General features: G+C 41.8%; 1 protein-coding gene across 3 annotated transcripts in view; it reads left to right on the forward strand.

Moving 5' to 3' along the window:
* Positions 1-7197: 7197 nt before the first annotated feature.
* The window catches only part of LOC119650217 (zinc finger protein 184), a 39282-nt gene continuing 21921 nt past the window's right edge, over positions 7198-24558 (forward strand). For all 3 annotated transcript variants that reach the window (XM_038052785.1, XM_038052786.1, XM_038052787.1), the window contains exon 1: positions 7198-7592. The gene's annotated coding sequence lies outside the window, so the exon portion shown is untranslated. The remainder of the gene's footprint in view (positions 7593-24558) is intronic.

The raw sequence follows: 24558 nt of genomic DNA on the forward strand, positions 1-24558 counted from the left end.
TGTTTCGCACTCTCTTACTTGATCGAAGGTCGATGACCTTGTGCTTTGATGTCACTTGGGTCGCCTGTGACACTGTTGGGGCTGGGATGTCCGGCTTTTCCTTAGGCTTTCTTTTTTCTTTCTGCAACCTATTCTAAAGCACCCTGATGACCCTCACCATGTTCTTACCGGCTTGGTGCACGTTGTGCTTGTCCTTGATGAATTCGGACAGCTCCACTATTTTAGAGGGCTCTGTTCTCGGTGAGTCTTGGCCAGATTACTCATTTTACTGACTCCTTCACCTTTTTCAATTGCTGAGCTCCCATGAGCTTTCTCTTTTGCAAGCTTTGATATTAGAGGGGATCGTAAAATTGATGAGCTTCTCCTGAATGGATCTATTTGCTGCTGCTGAACTACCTCTTGATCAGATCCGATGGGTGTCGAAATAGCCTTTTTTGGCCAGCTATCTCCTTTTAGCCCATCATTCTTTGCTTTTGCCCATCATGCTTTTGCTTTTGTTTTGACAGAGTTGTGCACGCACAATCAAAAAAGAAAAGTGCATGAACACACATTTACACATCAATAGGTATGCTCCAATCCGCCAGCTGGGGTCGCGCCTGATGGGAGATGTGGCCGCACCTCACATATCTATATTCGTATCTATTCAAATGAAGTTAATAATAGTATATTACTATAATTTTTAATAATTGGCTGCAAAACCCCCCTTAAGTTGATCCTAGGCTAATGTAGGCTACAATATAGAGCATGATCTCACCAACTTTGGTGGAAATCGTATCACTAACAAAATTATAACAGGTCAAAATTTTCGCTTAAGATTTTGAATGTCAATATCACCCGAAATAATATATGCGTCGATAACAGCCTCTTTGGGGCGTCCACCGCGTTCATATAATAATGTCAAGCCAAGCCTTGGCTTCAACAATATTGCAATGCTTTATTAGCACACGAAATTCCTCTTTATCCATTTTCTTCAAACTAACAAAAGTTGCTTCACTCAAAATGCTCTATCCCACATACTAATAGTCCAACAGATGTCAAATCTGTACACGTGGTTGGGGACTAGGGTTAACTAGAAACCATATGGATTTCATACTGGTTGCCCCATTTGTGTGTTAGCTTATGAACTTTTCACCCCAGCTGGTAGGTGTATTAGAAATGCCCCTCGGATGTAGAGCACGCCAGATACGATCCCTGTTCACACTATCGAAATCTTTTTCGAAAAAGGTGAAGACGAAGTAAAGCGACGATTTAAACTGCAAACAATGTTCCAAAATGATCCGCAGGGTGTTGATATAGGAGGGTCCAGAGCGGAAAACAGCTTACCCTCTCTCTATCAAAATTTCGAGATATTCTTTGATGCCTTCCAGGATTATTCAAATTATTTCCTTTGCAACGGCAGGAAGCACGCAGATACCCCTCCAATTGCCACACTCGAAACGGTTGCTCTTCTTTCGAATCTTAACGATTATCACTAGGTTTTGTGCCATCTCCCGCTTCTCCGACCAGCCCAATAGTAAATTTTCTTTTGTCACAGCGTACATTAGGCTGACCTTTCCGGAATCTCACCCGGTATCAAAGTTGAAGTCATCACGCCCACCATAATTCGCAGCGGCAGAGCCTTCAACCCCTTCCGCTCATTGATCCGTTTCCACGATTCCATAGTCAGCCAGATTTTACGATGCACCTTCAGGACGTAGCCGACGACCAGCGTTGCACCCGAGAAAAGAGCATGCTCATCGATATTATCAGGCGGGTTAGTTAGTATATCTGCCGTCCGATCAGCAAAATAACTCTCCCACTGTCCAGCGACAACTGAATCATATAGGCGGTCGGTGTTAACTTGGAGGGTCACAGCTCTCCAACCCAGCCAGAAGGGCCCGGCGCAACACGCAAGCGAAAGTAGCCGACCATTAGATGATAATCGCTTTCGGGTCTTTTGTTACACACATCGAGGAGACGGTCAATCTGATTGCTCGAACGGTGTCGGTCAGCTGAAATTTAACTAACTTTATGGCAGGCTATGTGCTCGAACAATGTACCACCAAAAAGTCTACAAACCTTACGCCATTATAGTTGCCGAGGCGAAGACATGTCATATGTCTAAGCCAGGTGTTGTCAGATCCCGCCTTCGCCTTCAGATTCCTCATCACGATCACAGTTTCACCTTTAGAAAGCTTTCCCGGAACTAGAGGCGCGCAAAATATCAACCTAGTAGTTAATGTCATATCATTTTTTGAAAAACGTGATATTACTAAGTAGTATTACATACATTATTACAAAGTAATATTACAAACCTTACGTCTCATTACCAATTGGATTGTAACGCCAACGATTATTATTATTATAATATAAAGTATGCTGGCAACGAAACGGAAGAATGCTGCATACCGAGTAATGTCGTAGTTTCAAAAAAGCAGGCAGGCGCAGAGACTTATCATGAACTCTGTCGAGCGGAGAAACGACTTCACAGACTGAAAAAGGAAGCCTGGGAGAAGCAACAGGTCTGTGAACTCGAAAAGTGCAAAGAGCAACTGCATCAGGTGCAGAACTTTTACCAACACGTCGGCTGTATGAAGTCTTACACACCTCGATGCTCATCCTGCCGAGACAAAGAGGGAAATCGGACTATTTTGATGAACTGCTCTACAACCAAAATATGGACGAGTTGGAGGTACCGCCAACTGCAGACGACGGACAAATGTTGCCACCACCAAGCATGGAAGAAAAAGTCCGCACATTCTACCGACTTAAGAACCATAAGTCGCCAGGAGCCGATGGAATTACAGCCGAATTGGTTGGAAATCAGCACCAGATCAGATTTTCTCTCTGCGGTAGGCGATATAAAAACTATTGGAATATGGACATCAGTTAGTTACAACATCTTTTTATCAACTTTAAGACCGCCGCCTATGATAGCATAGCCAAGTGTATACGGCCATGAGAGAATTCGGTATCCCAACGAAATTGATAACACTGACTAGCTAACCCTGACCAAGAAACAGCAGATTCACCCTCGAGACCGTTCACCATCAACAACGGTCTAAGACAAGGGGATGCCCTATCATGCGTTGTCTTCAACCTGGCCCTGGAGAGAGTGATTCGCGGTGCAGATGTAAATGCGAGGGGCACCATCCTCTTCAAATCCACCCAACTACTGGCCTACGCTGACAATATTGACATTATGGGAATAACAACCCGAAATGTACGGTCTACTTTCAACCAGATCAAGCAGGCGGCACTAGATCTCGGGCTGCACATTGATGAAGGCAAGACGAAGTACATGGTGGAAACGTCTGCGCCAAAAACGAAAGAACGAATAACATCGAATCGCACTGGTCAAACGGGAAGAGGAGGCTACAACTTTAAACCGTTGAAAATTTATCCTATCTGGGGTTGAAAATCACAACCGATAATACCAATGACGATGAAATCCGCGCACAATTGTTGGCAGACAACAGAGCCTATTTCAACTTAGAAAAACTGTTTCGCTCGAAACGTCTCACCATAGGGTCAAAGCTCTTACTGTACAAGACAATGACCTTGCAGTCCCTATGTGTTCCTCGGAAACCTAGGTTCTCAACCAGAAAAATTGCGAAATCTTGCCGCGTTCGAGAGAAGAATCCTCCGAAGAATTTGTGGCCCCCTACATAAGCATGGACGATTCAGTAGCCTACATAACGACGAAATCTATGAGCGATACCATGACCGTCAGGTTGTGGATAAAATCTGGCTCAATAGGTTACAGTTTAATCCGTATGGATGAGGATGATCCAGCTCGAAAGGTCTATGGTAGAAAAAAACGAGGCAGGTCCTGCCTGAGATGGAGCCATGGCGTAGGTTAGAACCCCAAACAACTTTTAGGGATATCGACTTGGTGGACCTCGGTCCAAAATGGGGGCGTCTGGAGTTCCTTACGAAGACAGGCCTAGACCGGATGCCGGTTAATGGACCGTTGCTGATGATGAAAATGTAAAGTGTTCGACAGCACCAAATGATTTATGTTATCTTTGCTTGGCATAATAAAAGTTCACATATCACACACAAAATCTTAATCAAAACCAGCTGAGAAACAGATATGACACCATCCCTGCTAGAAATGAACTAGACTTTGCTGCCTTTTTGCGAGCTCAACTTGGCATCGATCATTATCCCCAGGTATCTATTGATCAATTTTGAAACGACCTCATGATTACCAACCCGGATTTTGACAGTGTTGTTTTTCCTGCAATTGTTAATAGGGATCGCCTCCGTCTTATCTTCCGCCAGGTCCAATTTCATCATTTGGAGTCATGCTTTGATAGCATGAATGGTTTCACTTGCGTACAGTTCCACGTTCAGATGGTCCTTCGCAACTACTACCACTGCCAGCTCATCTGCAAAATCAATCTATGTTGCTCCCTTGGCACGCGAAGGTCAAGCACTCCGTCATACATTATGTTCCATAGCAGGCGCCCCAGTAGGGATCCTTGGGGAACACCTGCTGTCACAATATATTCCTTCGGTCCGTAGTTCGTCTCGTACCAAAAAAGTCTCCCCGAAAGGTAACTGTTGATTATCCGAGCTAAGTAACCAGGCACACTCAGTTTAGACAGGGTGACCTTAATTCAACCCCAGTTAGCTCAGTTAAAGGCATTCCCGAGATCCAGCGTTAACACCGCGGAGCACTTACCAGCGACCGATGCATCCCGGACCAGGTGCACGACCGTAGCAATGACATCACCCGTGGACCGCGCTCTACGAAACCCATACTGCTGTTCCGATAGACTACCCACTAGCCCGACGACTAGCCTGTTGTATATCACCCTCTCCAACATCTTCCCCATAGTGTCTAAAAGACAGATAGGGCGATATGAAGAGGGTGCGCCAAGTGGTTTGTGGGGCTTCGGTAACAGAACCAATCTCTGCCTCTTTACTGAGCGAGAAGCACTCCTTCAACCATGCCTGATTTAAATGTACCTATGAACCATGCGGGCCTGATTTTAGCAGCCAACATCAGGGCTTTGTTTGGGATCCCGTCCAACGCTGGAGTGTTATTGTCCCCAATTCGTCCACAGATCTCTCCTCTTCTTGTTGTGGGAAAAGGATTGCGATTATTTTGAACAACAGGCACGGGTACGTCACTTGGGGTGATTTTTGTCCACGAATCTTGTTCATTACAACCTCGTAAGTAACGCCCCATGGGTTGGTATTTACTTCAAGACGCAACTGCTTGTCGCAATCCCTCTTACTTTCCCGTATAGCCTCCTTAAGGCTACTTCGAAGATCGCGCGGGGCTACTTGATTTTGCTAGAAGGAAGAAATTGATTATAAGTTCATTTTACATTCCAAATCTACAAGACGACATAGGCCCCACTTGGTATAAACACTGCTATCAGCACTCGATAACTGCCTCGGCCGCCTGTACTAGAAACTATTACCTAAACTAACGATCCAGGTATATACACATCAACCAGAAGCCTACATTCATTTCAAACCCTAACATTATAAATCAATTACTTGAAGCCAAGAATCTGCATCCCCATATTCACATGCACCTGAAATCATTTCCTAGCCCAAAGCCAGCCCGAAGTCAGCCCAAACCAATCCAAAGCATTCCAAAGCCAGCCCAAAGTTGGTCTAAAGCAAATCCAAAGCCAGCCTGATACTCGGCGGCAGGATAGACAACTGCCACCGCAACTTGTACTACGAAGTACGATAATATTAGGCCATGTTATATTACAATATCACTTTTATAATGCGGTGATGCTTGGTAATGCAGTAATGTTAGGTGTTGTTGCAATGTTTGGTGATGTTGTAATGTTTGAATCGCGCTTGGTGACGGCGCACATCGCACATTTTAAGGTAATACCACCTTTGTAATAGTATATAAATACATTACCTACTCCCATGTCTGTCAGAAATCGGTTCCCAGGTCACGAGAGCGCGCCTTATGGTAGCGATTAGAAAGTACCCGACACCAGGTTCGCGTCTACTACCACTTGGCTTTCCAAAGTACAAAAGTACATTGCCATTAGTGTGGCAAGAGGGAAAGGAGTACTTTCCAGAGCCCCATTGTCTTACTTCGCTTAGCCCAGAATGTCCAGCCTATATCGTCGGAATTCCCGCTCGAGTCGGAGAAAATGAACATTCTGCAGACCCTTGCTATCGTTGTAGAGGAATGTGCGTGCATTCCAGCCAAAAGTCAGTCCCAACCCGAGGCGTTGTTGACGTTTCAGTGGCACTTTCCAAAATTTACAGGTTTCTAACGCACAAATTCTATTCCTTTTAGTCATCTTTTACGACAAACAGGTAAAACTCTAAGTGGAGTCTTCAGCCATAACCCATAGGGTGAAGTATGAAATTATAAAATTAATTTTCAGGGCATGTCAAAAATTTAATTTTTAATCTTCTCTGATGATCCTCATTCATTCTATCGCCGCAGGGTTGCAGATTAAAATGTGGTTTGATTTTTTAATTTGAAATAAGCCAATCAGTCGAAATCAAGAAGACACTTGGTAATCTTTCTTTAAGATGGTTGTTTTCGGATTGTACACATATTTCCTTATGGAGATTTACATATGTCAATACCAATATAAAAAACCAAAGTTCTTTTTTTTGTCGTCACAAAAAAATTCCTAAAAATCTCCACACTCTTAAGGTAAGTATGAACTGCAACAGTTGATCCCGCCCAGTGCCACCAATTCCAAATTTTTTTCAGTTTGGTTAACAATTGCTCTTGGTTCATTATGTTTTAAAAATTAGGTTTATATTGCTTCTTTCCGATTGAATATCTGCAGGTGGGATGGAGTTACTTAGCGAATCAACCCCATCACATTCAGCTCAGTACGTCTTAAAATGTTTCGATCTCGGATAGCAAATATTATTTGTAAATCAGAACTTCCTGTGAAAAACGTAGAAAACAACAGAAAAATATCTATTTCTCATAGCATTTCATTGAACAGTGGTTTTTCCTTGAAACGATAGTAGGTGGTCGAAAACATTCATTAATCCAATCACAATATGAACGTTTTTCTTGGAGAGCGATTTTCCGATTTTCCTCATGCACACTGAGCTCACATCATCCCCCCATGCGAAGATCACGAGCAGATCGACCGATCGCATGTGTGAGATGCGCTGATTCCGCGCTGTTCTGTGAAATCTTAAAAGAAACAATCCAAGGGGTAGCTACTTAAAAGATATTTTACAGCGGACGGAATAAGAGCCATCGCGGTGCAGTGGCGGTGATCAATACACTCCGCGGATCCTACGTACATAAACATCACGCACGGAATCACGGAGACCGGTGCGATCCCCTGGTTCAGTCCATAATGAGCTCTCAGCGAGAATAAGTAGTGAAACGTGCGTGAGGACTCCAAAAGCAAGATTTATTGAAAGTGCGTTGCATTAGGACCGCCGATCACTTGTACCCTTGGCGAGGACATTCGAGGACAGTTGAAATGTGTGATTGAAAATATTTGAAACAAGTGTTTTCCTGAAATCGAACACTTAATTGCAGTATTTTTGGCATCGACAACTTTTGAATGAATCAGTTTTGATTATTTCTGTATGCGAAGGACATTGTTTGGGATTAATTAAGCACTTCCTTTGGAAAGGTGAGTAAAACATCAACAATTTTATTCAGTTCATTGAATGCTCAGGTGGTGATAATTGTGATTACGTAAGAGCATCGTGGTCAGTGTAAATCGGTTTTTCTAATTATTCACGCGTACATAGATATTTGAAAAATAAATCGGTGATATCAGCATTTTTTATAAAAGAAGTTTTAACTACACGTTGGCAGCAGAATAGAAATGACCGTCCAAATTGGAATAATAAATTATATTTTTGTAGTTTTACGAAGACTAATTAACGCGAGTAAAAATAAGATGAATAATATTCAGGGCCACATGGCTGAAGGGATGAATTATAATAGTTCCGAGGGCTTACGAGTTTTACCACTTTCTCAGATGTAGTGTGCACAGGAAAATAACTAAAGATAAATTGGATTAAATAATTATAAAGATCCTGGTAAGGCTTGCAACAATATGGAAGGATTTCTTTCTGGATATCTTCCAAATTTTTTATTCGTCTTGATTAGGCCCAAAGTAAATATCTTTAAAAAAATGTAGATCATATGTGTAAATGCTGTATCCCGGTGCTCCGATTTTGCATTGTTCAGTGCAGTTATTATACATTTGACTGAGCTGCGAAACCTCCAATTTCCTAGTCTAAATAAATAAAAAGACGCTCTGGCCACATTTGATAGAGCTTAACTAGGATTATACAATTGCGTCTACGCTGAAACTCGTTCCGGGGCGTTGACTTTAGAATGATTTTCTTTAAGATGCGGATCGTTAATCACGTCCTTTATTCCCAACTTTTAGTAGCGCTGCCTAGATTATATCAGCTTTGTTCTCTTCGAATATCGTTTCAAGCATGCGTCTATATCTAGGATGCAGTCAGCTAATTGACATTTATGCACACATTTTCGTCAGAATTCTAAAAGACGCTCCAAGTGAATTCTTGTAGTTATCACCTTGTTTGTGGATGCAAAGTTAACTTTTGTAGCACAACTTATCCTTTTGAAAATTTTTGTGCAAGAATAAACTTTATGGGGGGAGGGGCATATAAGCGAAGATAGGTATACATTTTTTTCCTCCGAAAATAGCCATGTTGGATATCAAATGAAAGATCTCAATTAATACTTGGTGAAACGGGCAACGGGTCATAGACCTGTTGCGAAATAGGTTAGTAGGGGGATATTAGATACAGACTTGAAGTGAGTCAGGACTCATTCTCAGAAATGACAGAATCAACAAGTTTGAAAAAAAAACAGAATCGGGTCCCTATATAAAATCTGGGCCTCACATTAATCTAATTATGATATCTGTTCAAATAAAGTCAATAATAATATTGGGTTGGGGGGAAAGAAATGTGGTATTTGCGATCGAAATTTGACGTTTTATTTAACATACTTAGAATTATCTGATTTAAGTCAAATATGCCCGGTTTTGTTCGCAAACTGGTTACCATTTAGAAGGCAACTTCATTATCCCCTCTTATAAACCCCCCCCCCCCCCCCTCCTTATTTGCAAAAAAATTCAGACAGCCACTTTTCGCAAGCCTCTTTTGAGGTCAACTTAGTAGCACAAAGAGCGTTTTGCATGGACCGGAATAGATGGTAATCACTTGGTGCCAGGTCCCGACTATACGGTGGGTGCGATAGGACATGCCATCCGAGCTCCCGTAGCTTCTGGCGGGTCATCAAAGATGTGTCAGACCGAGCGTTTCCTGGTGGAACACAACACCATTCCTATTGACCAATGCTGGGCGCTTCTGATCAATCGCCTGCTTCAAACCGTCGAGTTGCTCACAATAGAGGACCGAATTTAGGGTCTGGCCATAGTTGAACAGCTTATAGTGTATGATTTCCTTCCAATTCAATGGTTTGGGCCGGCTCGCCACGCTTCAACCCACGATCTTTTTCACTTAAGGTTGTCGTACGTGATCCACTTTTCATCAGAAGTCACCATTCACTTCAAAAATAGGTCGAATTCGTTCCGTTTGAGCAGTGCATCGCAGGCGTTGATTCGATCCAAGAGATTTTTTTGCGTCAACTCGTGTGGCACCCAAGCATCCAGCTTTTTTTGGAATCCAAGCTTCTGCAAATGGCTCCAAACGGTTTTATGGTTTATACCCAGATCCTGGCCAATCGAACAAATGCTCACATGCCGATCTACTTGGATGATTTCGACGATTTTATCGGTTTGTACGACGATTGGCCTACCAGTAGGGGGTGTATCTTCGACATCCACTACACCAGAACGAAATCGATCGAACCAACGCTGTGCTGTGCGAATCGTTACAGAATCGGGCTCATAAATTTCACAAATTTGTTCGGCTGCCTTCGTTGCAGTTTTACCTCTCAGGTAGTAAAAACGTGAAATATGACGAATTTCTTGCTTGGTGGACTCCATCTTTGACGCGCTATAACTTGAGATTGAAACGTATGATCACAACACTGTCAACGAGACCTTTGTAGCACAGATTGTCGTCTTCAAATTGCCGTATAGTATGACCCGATGCGATAAGTACAACACAAGATATGTTTCAGTGTCGCCATCTATTGACACAATATGCCATTTCTTTTTCCCCAACCCTTTATATTACTACACTTTCCGAAATTACCGCAAACCCCCTTAAGTTCGAAGAAAATCATGCTACCATTAACAAAATTATAGTAGGCCAGAATTGCCTTTTTCGAACTTCACACTTTCAGGGGGAATTTATGCCGCTGAATATATACGTGTCCTACTTCAGCAATGCTCAGTCGATAAGGAAGCAGCAAGACCACATAATCAATTCTTGGCGAATTCTTGTTATATGATTATTTGAAGCAACTGGATTTACAGAGAGATTGTAACTGGAATGGAATATCGCGTTGAGTGTGTTGCAGGTCGGGATGGTTTCGTGAGCGCTGTTGTCGCAGCGAAAGGCGACGACTCAAATTCCACTGCTGGCGGAGGAATTTCTATCCTGACTGGATATCCGATACCAACGGGCTCAGTTGTGAAGGAATACCTGAGCCTGCTGACCACGTTGTCTCTTTCACATTTCAAGACCCAGAACCGATTTGATTGTCGCACGAACGAATTTTATTATTATTAGGGGAGCTTACCCTATTTTTATCGAAAATGATAATATGGAATATTAAATGATAAGTGTTGATAAATACTACTCGACATAGGTCTTCGTTTTACGTTAATTGTGAAGGTTAAAAAAGTACTTACTTAAAGCGAGACAGAGCTCATTTCCGGAAACTATCTCACTGGAAAGTCTAAAATAACATTCTAGCCGATTACTAACACACCAGTTATTCCATTGAGTTACACAGTTTCGGTAGTTGCAGTAAAAGTCGAATTCAAATCAATTCCTTTCATAGCATCACAAAAATTGCTGCTTTCATTAATCTGTTTTCACATCTCAGCAATTATCAAAACAATTTTGGAAATCACTTCGACTAAAATGTTTGTGATGAACTACAGGTGTAAGCGGTTCTTAAAAGCTCTGTAGAGTTTATTATTGTTTCCAGTAGGATTTTATTAGAGAATGAATATCCTCATTGGATTATAGAGCTACAATCCACCATAAAAGTAGATTTCGAGCTATTATATTGTTAAATATGATAAAGTGGTAAATTTCCCAGCCAGCAATATAAAGGCTCGAACTGAAAAAGTTTTTGCTAAAGTGACCAACTTAAATTTGTTCCTTCGTGCAAAAAACATCTTCTTTTTAGGTAGGGGAGGGGAGTTAATTTATTTCTTTTCTCAGACAGACTATCGGCGGAAATATACTTTTTTTGCTTCTAGGACAGCGAAGTGCGACTTCGCCATTTCCCAATATGGGAATATCAAGCGGCTTAAACCTCTCCATTTTTTTCTGCCACATTTTTTTTCGACCTCCAGGTGGAAAGCGTCCCTCCTTTTTGGCTGGCAGGATAATTACTTTCTGCGATATACTTTTTGTACCTGTACTGCCCCTGCTTCTAAAACTTGATTATTATCAGTTGTGTCATTTTAATTCGAAATAAAAAAATTTCCATTGATTATTGCTTCTTCAACCATAATTAACTCGGATCCTGTCTATTACACGTTTGCATATTGCATACATATATGGTTGCCATAATGTCCTATTTGAGGCATACCTACACGCCATCAATATTGGTAGCTAGCAGCGCGACGCGTTTAGGAGAATTTCGCACTTCGTACCTTCCCTCCACTATTCTATGCAACAACACTCTAAGGTGAGGCACTGCCACTCGCACCTTTCCGTCAAGACGGCCCATTTAACAACATTGAAGTTTTTCATTAGTTATTGCCTTTAGTCAAAGTACACCAATGAGAGATCACTGTCTAAACTTAATTAATGTCCTGAGGTAAATGTGTTTTCAGATCTTGAAAAAACACTGAAGGCTGAGTTAATGATATTAATGCGTCGAGTGGCATTATGCTCGGTGCCACCATCGCAGGAAACAACGCTTCCCAGATACATAAATTGCTCGACTCCCTTCTTTTTCTGCCTATTAATGGAAATTGAAATTGTACAATGATTTGTCAGAGAACCTTTTAGTTTTTAAAATCATCATCATCATTTTAAGCAATAGGTAACAATAGTATATAGATTGGAAAAATGAACAATAAAAAACAACCTTTTAAAATAACAAAAATAACTTAAATCTAATGGCCACTGTGGGCTCTCAAAATTTTCGAATAACAGTTTACAGGCAGAGAAGAGAAACAGTAAGAAATAAAAATCTAATTTTACAATAAGTTGTCGGGAAATGGTCACAAACCCGACAGAATTCACTTGGCCTTAGTGGCAAATAAAGAAATATAAAAGTAATAATAGTAATAAATGTTTTATCGCTACAAAAGATACTTTTAACTTAAATTATTGTGCTTAAAACTATCATAATTATATATTTTATATTATATATTTTTTTTTTATTTTTTTACAATAAGAGTACAATAGAAAAGGTAATAATAACAGTTGTAATATTTACAAAGAAATAAAGAATAATAACGTATGTATGTATAAGTTATTATACAACTGGAGGCAAAATCAGCACCCGTTCAATATGTACATATTTACAAAGCCCCACCAAGAAACAAATGGCAGAACTGAGCACGGTCACCGCTAACCGGCATCCTGCAGCCACCAGTACCAGGATTTCTCTTCTTCATCCCGCCCCCCCCCCCCGTGTCCGGATAGCTCAGTGGTTAGAGCACTAGGCTGTCATACGGAAGGTCGCGGTTCAAATCTGACTGGTGGCAGTGGAATTTGCATCGTGATTTGACGTCGGATACCAGTCGACTCAGCTGTGAATGAGTACCTGAGTCAAATCAGGGTAATAATCTCGGGCGAGCGCAATGCTGACCACATTGCCTCCTAGTGTACCGTTACGGTCTTGAATGAAGTGCTCTAACACACTTCAAGGCCCTGGTCCAATATGGATTGTTGCGCCAACGATTATTATTATTATTATCCACTGTGAAATTCGAGGGGTATTCTATCCTTTTGTCTGTGGTCCGTCTATGTATATGATACATAACCGGATCATCGGCAGAATCAAGAATTAGACCATTCCTGTCAAGATACACGAACGCTTCGGGAGGAATGAAGCCTGCCGTGAGAGTTTTCTCGAAATACCCATCATTTGGATAGAACGGCTGCGAAACTCAAGGGTTCTCACCATGCGAAGCAGATTGCGCTATATGATTCTGAATCAATCTGACGATAACTGTGTCGATTCTTGGCACAGCAGCAGCTGCATACATCACTTCATTAGTTACATAGTACTCATAGTTTGACGAAGCAGTCCTATTAAGCCTCGTGCAAGCACGCAGACATTTCCTTTCAAAGATCCTTATTTTCTCCATTTGGCTAGCACTTAAATTAAACCAGATAGCACACTCGTAGGTGGGACTGAGAACCTTGATTTGGTATTACATATTTGCAGTCCAACACTAGTAGCCTCCTTCTTCAAATCAATATTCATCTGGCCATAGACCTTGATTGGGTGAGAGAACCAGCAGCTGTCATCAGTGTAGTCGAGGTGTTTAAGAAAAGCTGGCATTGAACCGCTACGAAAGAACAAAAGCACAGTGCTGCAAAAGGTGAAGAGAGTATTATCCATAGAATCGTAATATGACTGCCGATTCAATTGCCGAATATGAGAAGATGCTGACTTTTAGAAAATTATTCGAGGGCTTAAAATCCTAGCAATGCACTATGATGGGTGAGCTCTTAAATGGGGCAGTCGAACAAGAAGTGTAGGGGGCGTATTCTACTCAAAGCATTCGCGGAATTGGATGTGAATGCTGGGATCTGACATTCTTTCAAAGGGAGAGACCTGAGGTCTGTTATAGCATATGCGAGCGTGACTTTAGTCAGGAGAGACGGTTGGTATGTTAGTGAGGACTATACCAGACCACCAGGCCATCTGCATCGAGAGGAGAATCATGCTACAAAGGGAGCCCTGTAGAATGCGGATTGGGCTAATCGGATGAACGGTGAAGGCTTTTGAGGGCGACTCGTTTTCAACCATGCTCAAAGCCGATATATCTATGAACGATATGGTCCTTAAAAAGGTCACCCAGATTGTCCAACGAGTAACGGAGGCAAACGATGCTACTATTATCAAGAAGGCGACTAGTCCCCGCTAGGCAACCCAAACAAATTGTAAAGTTTCGAGCTGTATATCTGGGGGTTTAGAGAAAAACCCGGTAGCGACGGTCAAGAGGACGTATTTAGGCAATGGCAAAACCGCTTAAAGTAGAATATTTAATGAAAAAAGGAATTGCTTCAAGTAGTTGTGCAATAATTTCGACAGAAATCGCCGGGGTCGGGTTCACATGGTAGTAGTAAAAAGCTATCAAGATAAAGTGCACTGTAAATGACTTCCGTGAGCCATCTTCTCAAAAAATTGTTACCATTTTATTCCCTCACCATGAAAGCAACGGAAAAGATTAACAGTTAATGAGGAAGAATTGTAGGAAATATGCAATAGGATCGGCAACGAAAAGTTTGGATGGCATTCTCACTAAACGTACGTGTGAGGACTATGCTCGGCCTCTTCGAGAACTCTCTCGGCGTGCTCAAAGAAGAAATATCTCCTGACCCATATAAAAAAAATTGCTCTGCTTCCCAAACCCAATAAGTCAGCTATAGATCCAGCATCATTTCGCCTGACCTGCTTACATTGGGAACATAAAGGAGAGAATTATATATAACGTACTTCTACTCATTATTAAAATAGGTGATGGCTTGTCGGAGAGCCAGTTTGGGTTCCGGCGTGCCCACTCTACTCTACTACGTGAACAGTAAACGAAACAAAAACGCATTGGCTTCAATTGTCGGTTTTGTAAAACAACAAAGTACGCAAATGATATTAAGATCTACCCCAGCTGCTGTGATAGTAAAGTGAAGAAGGAAAAACACTGTCAAAGAGGAAGTTGGTGGAGATTCTGTCGTCTCCAAGCTAACTATGAAATGTGTAGTAGGCGCCGAAATACGACCAAGATTAGGCATGCCAGAAGGTGGGTTAAAATACTTCAACTAAGATCCATTCCGCTATGCACATGGCCAGTGTGACGGAAAGCTTAAAAGGTCTCAGGGACATAAGTGGGCGATATTCTGCAGCGCTTTTATGATCAGATCGAATGCGACAATCCTTGTGGTAGCAGGTTTGCCACCTGCCGACATTTTGACGGGAGAAATGACCATACAAGACGTTTGGATAAGTGGATGAACTCAGGAATATGACAACACCAAAGCCATTTGATTTTTAACAACACAGATAGGAAGCATCCTCAAAGAGTAGTGAATGTTCCTTCTTAATATTAGGGAATGGATGAAATGGCAACACGGGGAGAGCAACTACGATATTAACCAGTTTTGCATGGAGCCCAGCGGTTGCTACCAGTCGCCGAATTGTCCTGCATGCCCTGACACACTAAAACATCCAGGGCATATGATGTTGTTGATTGTTAATACAGAGAAGGAATCTAAATTCGATGCTGGAAAGGAGTGTGTCGGGTAGGGTGGCAGCAGATATATTCAGATCGAAGGGGAAATAGCTTGAGGTTGGCTCTGGAATTGTGAAATTTCAACACAAGCTATCTATGTCTAGTTTAAATCCATAGAGTCATGGAGAGATTGGCACCTAAATCAATTTCAGTTCCTGGGCGATTTTGGAGAGTTATGAAGTGAGCTTTGCCCGCATCAAGAATTTTCACTTCCAAACTTTTCAGCTCTTACCCACAAAAATATGTCACACTTTCAGCAATACTGTATTGATTTGATGGCGACACAATCGAAACCCGATCGATTTATTCTCCTAATAAAATCACCAGAACAAATTTGTAATCAGTTTAATTGAGATTAAAATATGGAATGGTAAGAAAAGGAAATACCTGGGCTTGGATTTTTTACTTTCTACAATTCCTAAAGCATTCTGAAGAGAGAAGGACTGCTAATTACTGCTACATTACTTGAATGTCGCTTAATAATCCGAAATTGTTTGGCTCCATGCGGGCTTTTGATTTTTCTTTCATCTCTCTCTGTTTCTGTTTTCATTGCAGCTCATCTTTTCGATTATATTTTGCGCAATAGCCTGTCATATACCGGAAATCCAAGGGCCTTGCTCACCTGACAGTACTAAACGAGGTGTGTGAAATGGATTGGCTTTTGGAAAGTAACAATTCCTTTGTTAGTACAGTACTGTTGTAGTTCAGTTTAGATCAGCCTCGTCGAGGCATAACGCTGACCAAAACTATGAAAAACCCCCATTATTGGAGAATGAAACTTGATACTATCCAATGTTCAGTTCTTCCTCGATGGCGCTACAGCCAAAATCGGGACTTGGCCTCACGGTGCATCGCCTCCAATTATTTCGATTCAAAGACCACGTCCCCTAGTTGGAAGATCTTGGAATTGATCTGCAATCTGTATCCACTGAGTCGTCCCAACGTTTCCTTAGTTTCCCCTTGGTCGACTACAATTTCTGAATTATGACTAGTGTCGATGCTAGTGGATCGTTAAATAATTTATACATTTCATAATTGTATCTGATTAGAAGGACATTTACTTCCTTTATGGTTCCGGAAATGTTTCGAAGAACTTTCGTCTCGAAGATATGGTTTCACGTCTCGCATCCATACAGCGCGGATTTTATCACTAACGTATCAAGTCACGCCAAATTCATGACGACGTATTCGAGCATAAAGCTAAAGAGGGTGGTGCGAGACCATCACCTTGCTTAAGTCCTGACACTATAGGAAAGCTTTGTGCCAGTTCATTTTGGACTTTTACCTGGCCCTCGTTGTCAATTCTTGTGGCTTCCACTAGTGGGACTAGCTTCAGTAGGGGCGACGGGTTTCTCTCAGACTTCGTTCAATTATAGTCGTCAGCACTTTGTAGCATGTGTAGCAAAGAAGTTACCCTTTTTGTACACTGGACAAATTGCACTTTTCCTCCAGTCGTCAGGTAGTTGTTCGGTTGTCCAAATTCTGCTGATTAGTTTGTAGATTAGACTGGTGAGTTCTGTTCCCCTTTCTTTTAAGAACTCGGTTGGGAGGAGATTCCGGGAGCTTTACACGATTTTAATTTAAACAGAGCTGCCTCTATTTCGTACAACCCGGGTGTGTGGACACTTGTTTTCCATTTGGGTCAACCGGAATGACAAAGGGGTGCAAATGTGTCGTCATTGGGTTTAATAGGGCTTGAAAATACAGGATCCATCTTGCTTTTATTTGAGTCGGGTCGCTGATGATATTGCCATTCTGATCCCTACAGAAGGTGGTTCGCGGTTTTAAACCTATCCTCATCTGTTTTGCTGTGTTAAATGCTTCTCGTACGTCGATCTTTTTCAAGCTGTCGTTAAGTGTTAAAACTTTGTTGTTATTGAACTTTCGTTGTTCTCTTTTGCAGATCTTTCGTTCTCTCAACTCAAAAAACCAACATATTTTAATTTTATAATCAGTATCAACGAAAAATTCGGAAAAATATGATGATAATAAAAATAACACTAACAATTTGATATTTTCTTCTCCACTTTTCGCAACAAGCCCAACAAGGAGGATACACTTCTGATGCATTCCCATCTTTTCAGCCCCAAAACAAGTTGCATAGTTTATGGTTTTTTCCCTTGGTCTAAAGGCATAGTTCTTTTTCTATATTATCCTTAAAGCTTTGCTGAATCTACCAATCTTTTCACCTTTTTCAATTGGATCAGCCGAAACGAATTTGCATGATTAAATATGGGGATCATCTTAATCCACTGTTCATACCAGGACACAAAGAAGCGCACAGCAAAAACAGAAATAACTCAAAATATCAGATTTGAGGAATAATTTCTCAAAGGCACATGGGAATACCACCTACACGCAGCCTCCACTATAATTATTTATATGAAATGATTGCACAAATCCGTACATCTAAATCTTTTTCTGTCTCGTATTCGTTTTGCTTCTTGTATCGAAATTATAAACATACTTTGCCGGCTATTTGCGTCAATAAAACCTATAAGAGTAAGAATTATTTCAAATATTCCCCGAAGCTATGCAGCTAATTATTCAATTTTTAATTTCTTGGACGTTGATATTGTTTAATTTCTAAATATTTTCTCAACCTACTTACAATGAATTTTCTGTTAGTGCAACCCAAATCCCTGTTTGATGATGATCCATGCAACTCGTACACAAACACATCCACACATGTATCTGAATTGTAGAATAAATCTAGATCAATCAATAAATTAGAGGATTTTCCATTTCATTACTCATTTCAACCATATCCGTTATAAACAAATCGCTCTTTCAAAAATCTTGCATAAATTTCAAATGTTTCGTTCCGTAATCGAGGAGAGTCAAATAACTCCAACAAAATGCCCCAGAAAAAATGAGCATATGAGCCAAGTATTCCTCAACAATTTCAGCAATTTACGAAATTGGGAATTTCAGAAAATTTATCATCCTATCGTCAGGGAAATCAGTCACTTTAATGAGAATATGGAAAATAGAATATTTTTTTCACGGATCAATTTTAGCACAGAAATAAAAGAAGATGGCGTATTACCAGGAAGTGTTGAGCGTTTAATTTCTCTTCGTTAATTTAAACGAGTTTTTCCCTAGTGGTGGCCGTTTAGCACGCTTTCATCACCCTGTACTAGACAAGTCAGATATAAAATAATCTTACCTAGTTGCGACCATTTTAAAATATGATTGGAAGCTCTGTACTCTAACGTAAAGAAGCCATATTATTGTTATTTTGAGTACTAAGCTCTCAGCTTCCGCAAGATATTTCTTATCATTGGGGCAAACCTACTTGCAATCATAAGATCTGATATGGGTTCCTAAACCAAAAGCAATTTGCGTTTTGCTTCATGTTTACGGCGTGGAGAACAATGCCCAGGGAATAATCTACCAAGCACCTGATCAAGATCATTGTAAATGCATACTTCCCTACAGGGAAGCCTACCCCCTTAAGTTGCTTTTGCCCACAATAACACCTCATGGTTCTCTTCGAACACCAGCCACACAAAAATAAATTCCCAAAAACCACTCACATGCCCAATTTCATACAATTGACCCAAAACTAATGGGAAAGTCAGCTGCGACCAAAGAGTGTTCTTTCCCCTTTTCTTCAGTTCTGTGTCCGCTGCTGCTGTTACCTCTAGATACTTCTGTAATTATTCCTCGCCGCGGAGCCAGAAATCTGTCGGCGAAAGAACAACCTGCGTCCTCAATTATTATTATGATTGCTCGGACCACTGGCACTCTACGATTTCCTTGTGGCCGGCCAAGCTTGCCCAACACTTAGCAGCAAGTTCTTGCGATGGGTTGAAACAACCTGCTAAATTGCTGAAAGTGCGTCACCATTGGATTTCTTGGCAGTACGCCAACAGCGCTTCTTAGCGGGAAAACACAAATTATTTAAATTTAGAAATCCCTAAAATCCATGTTTGTAAAACCGCGTGCGGAATCCCACAGTGGCTCGTTGTTTTGACTCATGAAAAATTTAGAATATTTTCGGCAGAATATGTTAGTTCAAGTGATATTATCTTCATGGATACTACGGACCATACCTGAAACACTTTTCCGGCTAAATGAATGAACAATAAAATACTTAAGACGTCGGTGCAGAATATAGTGATTTGATGGATGGAAGTCTGAATCTGCGTCCAGCTGGCTATGCAGAAGACTCTATGAGAAATGCAGCCTATGTAATCATAACCTATCTGCCGCTTTAATCAGGAAGCATGGAGACTCCAGTATGGGGGTAGGTAGGTAGCGCCTGGTGCGCCGTTGTGATGCCACAAACTCCTAAGATGGTGACTGTTGTTATGGAAGCCGGGAGGCACAGTCAAGCCGGCTCGGATCTTCAGAGCCAGCCCGTACCATTCACGAAAGAAAGCAGCTCTCCCACTCTGCAGCTAGAAATCTCTCTGAGGTCCCCAAATTGGTTTACCCAGTGTCCGCAGCCTGACTCTAGCCAGAGCTGGGCAATCGCAGAGAAAGTGCACGAGGGTTTTCCTTCCTTCTCCGCAGCTTCGACAATGCGAGTTGTAGGGTATGTCGAGCCTAGTGGCATGGTCCCCTATGGGCCAGTGCCCAGTGCAGTCCGCCGTAATCTTAAATATATTGACACGCGTCTGGCACAGGAGCTCCTTGATTGCCGCTTGGCTGTCAGTCAGAATGGTTATGCTACGCTTAGGGCTCGAATCACGCTCCAGCCATCGACAGACTTCTAATATCGCCAGTAATTCCGCCTGTGATACACTGGCGAAACCTGAGAGACGACTTGGATACACCGTGTGTAACCCAATTATATGCTTTCCTTATGGTAGTCTTCCAGCGGTTTAATGAACGCGTGGATAATGGTCAAATTAAGATTCAGATTGAGTATCATCAAACATAAGGGCGGAACTATCAAACATGGTTACCATTTTGGAAAGATGATTCGCGTCTTTAGTCCTACGGTTTCTCCCATATCATTGACCTAAACCGCATGAGGCACATCTGAACTTGCACCAGAATGGCCATGTACAATCATTGACTGATTGCAACGACGCCAGTCCGGGAACGTGACTTTATCGAACTTGCACTAATACGTGAAATCATTTCATGTTGCAATTCACATTGGGCTGATGTTAACGTTCCGCGATGGTTAAGTCGCTTAATTCTTGGTAAACCGCTATCACTGACAGTTATAGTTTCAATCCGATTAGGGGTCAGTCGTTAGGAAATTTGTTTTATTCATACTTAGAATAGATGGCTAGGTTAGGTTGCGAGACTGGAGGGAGCTTCACCTGTAAGCACTTAAATCTCATATGTTAAGACCATTGCACTATCCCATGAAAACTTGTGACGTTTGCAAAACTTTTGCGGATCTAAGTACACCTCCCAAAGGCAGGAAGTGCACAGATTCTTCGAGTACCTCTCTAAAGTATCCTCATATAAGGCTGGATAAGGAGCGCAGAGTTGCCTTCTTTTCTTCTTTACATTGGCTTCATATATTTTTTCCACTTCTTAGTTTGACAGTGCCCCCTTAAAAGTTTCCTAAGAAGCAACAAAATGCCACTTTTGAAGCTTAGAGTTGCTTCACAAAGATTTTCGCCTGCAGGCAGAAATTCAAAACACTCCATTCGGTTACGCAAATTCTCCCAACCTCATCCTTCAGAGCAGACTTGACGGTATAAGATATAACGTGGGGCTATCAACTTGGTCATTACCAACAATGTTCTAGTGTCCTAGCATCCATGTTAGGAACGTTTAATTCAGTTGGCCAAGTGTCAAAGGCAATTCAATATGATGTTACTATTTAGTGTTGAAAACGCTACCCAATCTTAAAAGTAAACTGGAGTGGTCGACCGCGCTGCTTTTGTCAAAGACATTCTTCGAAGCATGCTTTCGAAGCAAGAGAAAGACGTAAAAATTGTATTGACTTAATTGTAAAAAATCTGCCTGTCCTGTCCTATCTAATCAACTTCTCAGACAAATCAAACGGTGCGATGGTCTTCTTGGTTAAAAGCTAGCCTCCCGAACTCATTGCCCCAGATTGAAAATACTCATGAATGATTTCGTTCTCTTCTGTGCTGTTCCGCTGATATAGGCTTACCACTTGCGCAGCATTAAGTAAAACCAAATCCAATCTCTATCTCAGAAGGAGAGGATGAAGGCAAGTCCCCCGCACTCAAAAACCAAACAAACTGTGTCAAGTGGTCCTCCAGGGTGTGGGATATGTAGCGGTAATGACACTATACGGAAAACGAGTGTTATGAAGCCAGGGAAGGAGCCTCGAAAAAAACGGACAAAACAACGATGAACCCGGCAAAGAAAAGTGATAACCAATTTGCGTATTCTTTTGTGGAATACGCGCTCTCTGAACAGATGAAGGCTGCCCAGCAATTAACCGATTCGCTGTCCCAACATAAAATGATCTCACTGCCTTACAAAATAGGGACCTGCTTCTGGGAGAAAAGCTAATATACAATATAATATAGCATCCATCCAATAAACTATGTAATCGTAATAGATTTCGTAGTCAGCCGAAAAATGAAACCCTGCTTCAGCCCGGCATCTGATATCAAGTATTTTCCCAGATGCCATAGATATTCCGAGCTTCCCCAGGTGATATTTTACCCTGCAGTGACCAATAAGTATTTCTTCAATGATCCGAAGATTCTTCTTGGTGCGATTCAAGCAACACTTCGAGTACTTGGGTTCGTTTCCTCCATGAACACTCTGGACAATTCCACTCCTGGTAGGTTTGTCCAGTATAGCTCCTACAGCTGTTCCTCTTAATTTTTCATCACCGTAGCCATGAACGCCGATTCATGTAGCGGCATCTTTGCTCCTTTCCCGGCCAGCTCAGCAGCTGGGTTAAGCTGCGCCCTCTCGCAGTTTTTCCTATTGCTTCAACGCGTTTCAAGCACTTTGTTCTGTTTCAAAGATTTCTTGTCGAAATGACATCTTGTTATCATGTTATTCCTTGGTATCAGTAATTCGAGATATCGACAACAAAGAATATCAATCTTCCTTCGATTTAGGTAGCTCCTGGCCTCGTTGATACTATCGGGCACTCGCATCGCCCTCCTTACCCACAGTTGTATGTAAAGATAGCAGTAAATTCCAAGAGGACTTCTAGGGTGCTGGTGAGCATTTCCTCATTGCCATATTGATACACACGCAAGCTAGGCTTTGAGGTTTGTCTAACTTCATGCCTGTTGTGCTGAGTCCAGTTCTCTCTGCCCAGATTTCCGCCCTATAGATAATCAAAGGCCAATGATTTTATTTTATTACCGTGTGTTTCCAACTAGTATTTTCGGGATGTATGCCCATTTTTTCTCCGCTATGGACCTCCAAGTCAACAGGGACCTTGTAGCTTTCCGATGTGTTTTCAACATGTGTCTTCCAGAGAAACTTTTGGTCTAATGTGATCCCCAAATATTTGATTTCTGTACTCATTTCACCTCCATGCAATACAATTTAATGCATCTCAGGTGATGAATCGTAAAGAGACATTTGAAGCCTGCGCTTCCTAGGCAGAGATGGTACTATGATGACTTTGACTGTTCAGTTTGAATTCTATCAAATAGGGTATCCTCATATTAAAACAAAGTCGTCAGCATAACCCTGGCCTGTATTCCAGTATTTGTGGGCTCCCTTAGGATCTCATCACCTACCATATTCCACATTAGTAGTGATAGCACCCGACCCTGTAGACAACCTTGAGTAAAGTTTATAACAAGGGGATTTATACCTACTTTCCTCCTGGCTTCGAATTACGAGGTCTTCAGTTAGGAACTCTGAAAACATATATATTTTAAATTGTTTTCAAGAATGATGCAAGCTCTTCGTTTTTCGCAAAAGGAATCCCAAATTACCTGCATGCTTTCTCATTGCAGACCACGAATTTGCCCCTCAATACGCCTAGGGTTCTTGAGCAAGCAATTTTCCAATGTTATTATTGGAAATTGCTCTTGCAATTACTGCAGACGCAGTTTTTGCATGGTGAAGATTTCCCTGGGCTATTTTAGTGCTGGCCATTATCTCATTAATGCTGTGCGGTTTTCTCCGTCTTCCTCTGATATTTGCGTTTCACTGTCCGTTTTGAGGCCTAGAAAAGCGAGGTCAAGGTTGTCTCCTCCTCGGTAGGCAGCAGGTCCGTCTCCTTGCTCGATCGTGCCCTTTCGGCTTCTATAGCGTCCTTGGCTTTTCACCCTATGTGTCCTCCGAAATATCTTTTTCGGTTTCTCCTTATGCACATGCAGAGGTATGCTATCAAATCTGTAAGGCTGATAAGTTACGTCGTTTAATTGTCTTTGGGGATCGTGACGAGTTTGCCTTCGCCTTCCTCCTTCATACTAAAGATTCTCCATAATCACGTGTGGTGATCTTCAGCAATTATAAAGTGCAGAATTTCCTCCCTTTCAATCACCGCGGCTTTGGGAAGGTAGACTGTCACCATGTGGACTCGTGGCATATAATTGCCAGCACATGTCGACAGTTCTGCCCCTTTCCAGTCTGGGAATTTAAAGACTATGGTCCTGAGCCATTCCGCCTAGCCATCCGTCGCGCAATCCACCAATATAAGACCTGGCCGAAACCGTATGCCGGTAAAGACGAGCTCCGCACATCTGTATGACGACAATGTCTTCGAAAATTTCCTGCTTCTCACGAGTAAGTATTTGCTCCGGAAATATATAGATTATAGTCAGACGAACGCCCTTCACCGCACTAACATAGCTAATGGCGGGCCTGCTAGCACTTACCTTAACCCCTGACCTACCCGGAATTTCCCCTTTCGTTGGTTCGTTGAAACATTTCCCTCTTATGCGGTGATCTCCACTCTTCCCCTCTTCCTTGGGGTCGCTATTGAAAACTTAGGTCTGTCCTGAACTTTTTTAAAAGTCCTTTTTGCTTTCAGGCCTTTCTTCAAATAGCGCAGATTTCTTCTTCCTGACGTTTGATATACTGACCACAGACGTACTTTTACTGCCTCCTGAGGAAGCAACTT

This window comes from Hermetia illucens, chromosome 2 (assembly GCF_905115235.1).
Source record: "Hermetia illucens chromosome 2, iHerIll2.2.curated.20191125, whole genome shotgun sequence".
NCBI classification, from domain to species: domain Eukaryota; kingdom Metazoa; phylum Arthropoda; class Insecta; order Diptera; family Stratiomyidae; genus Hermetia; species Hermetia illucens.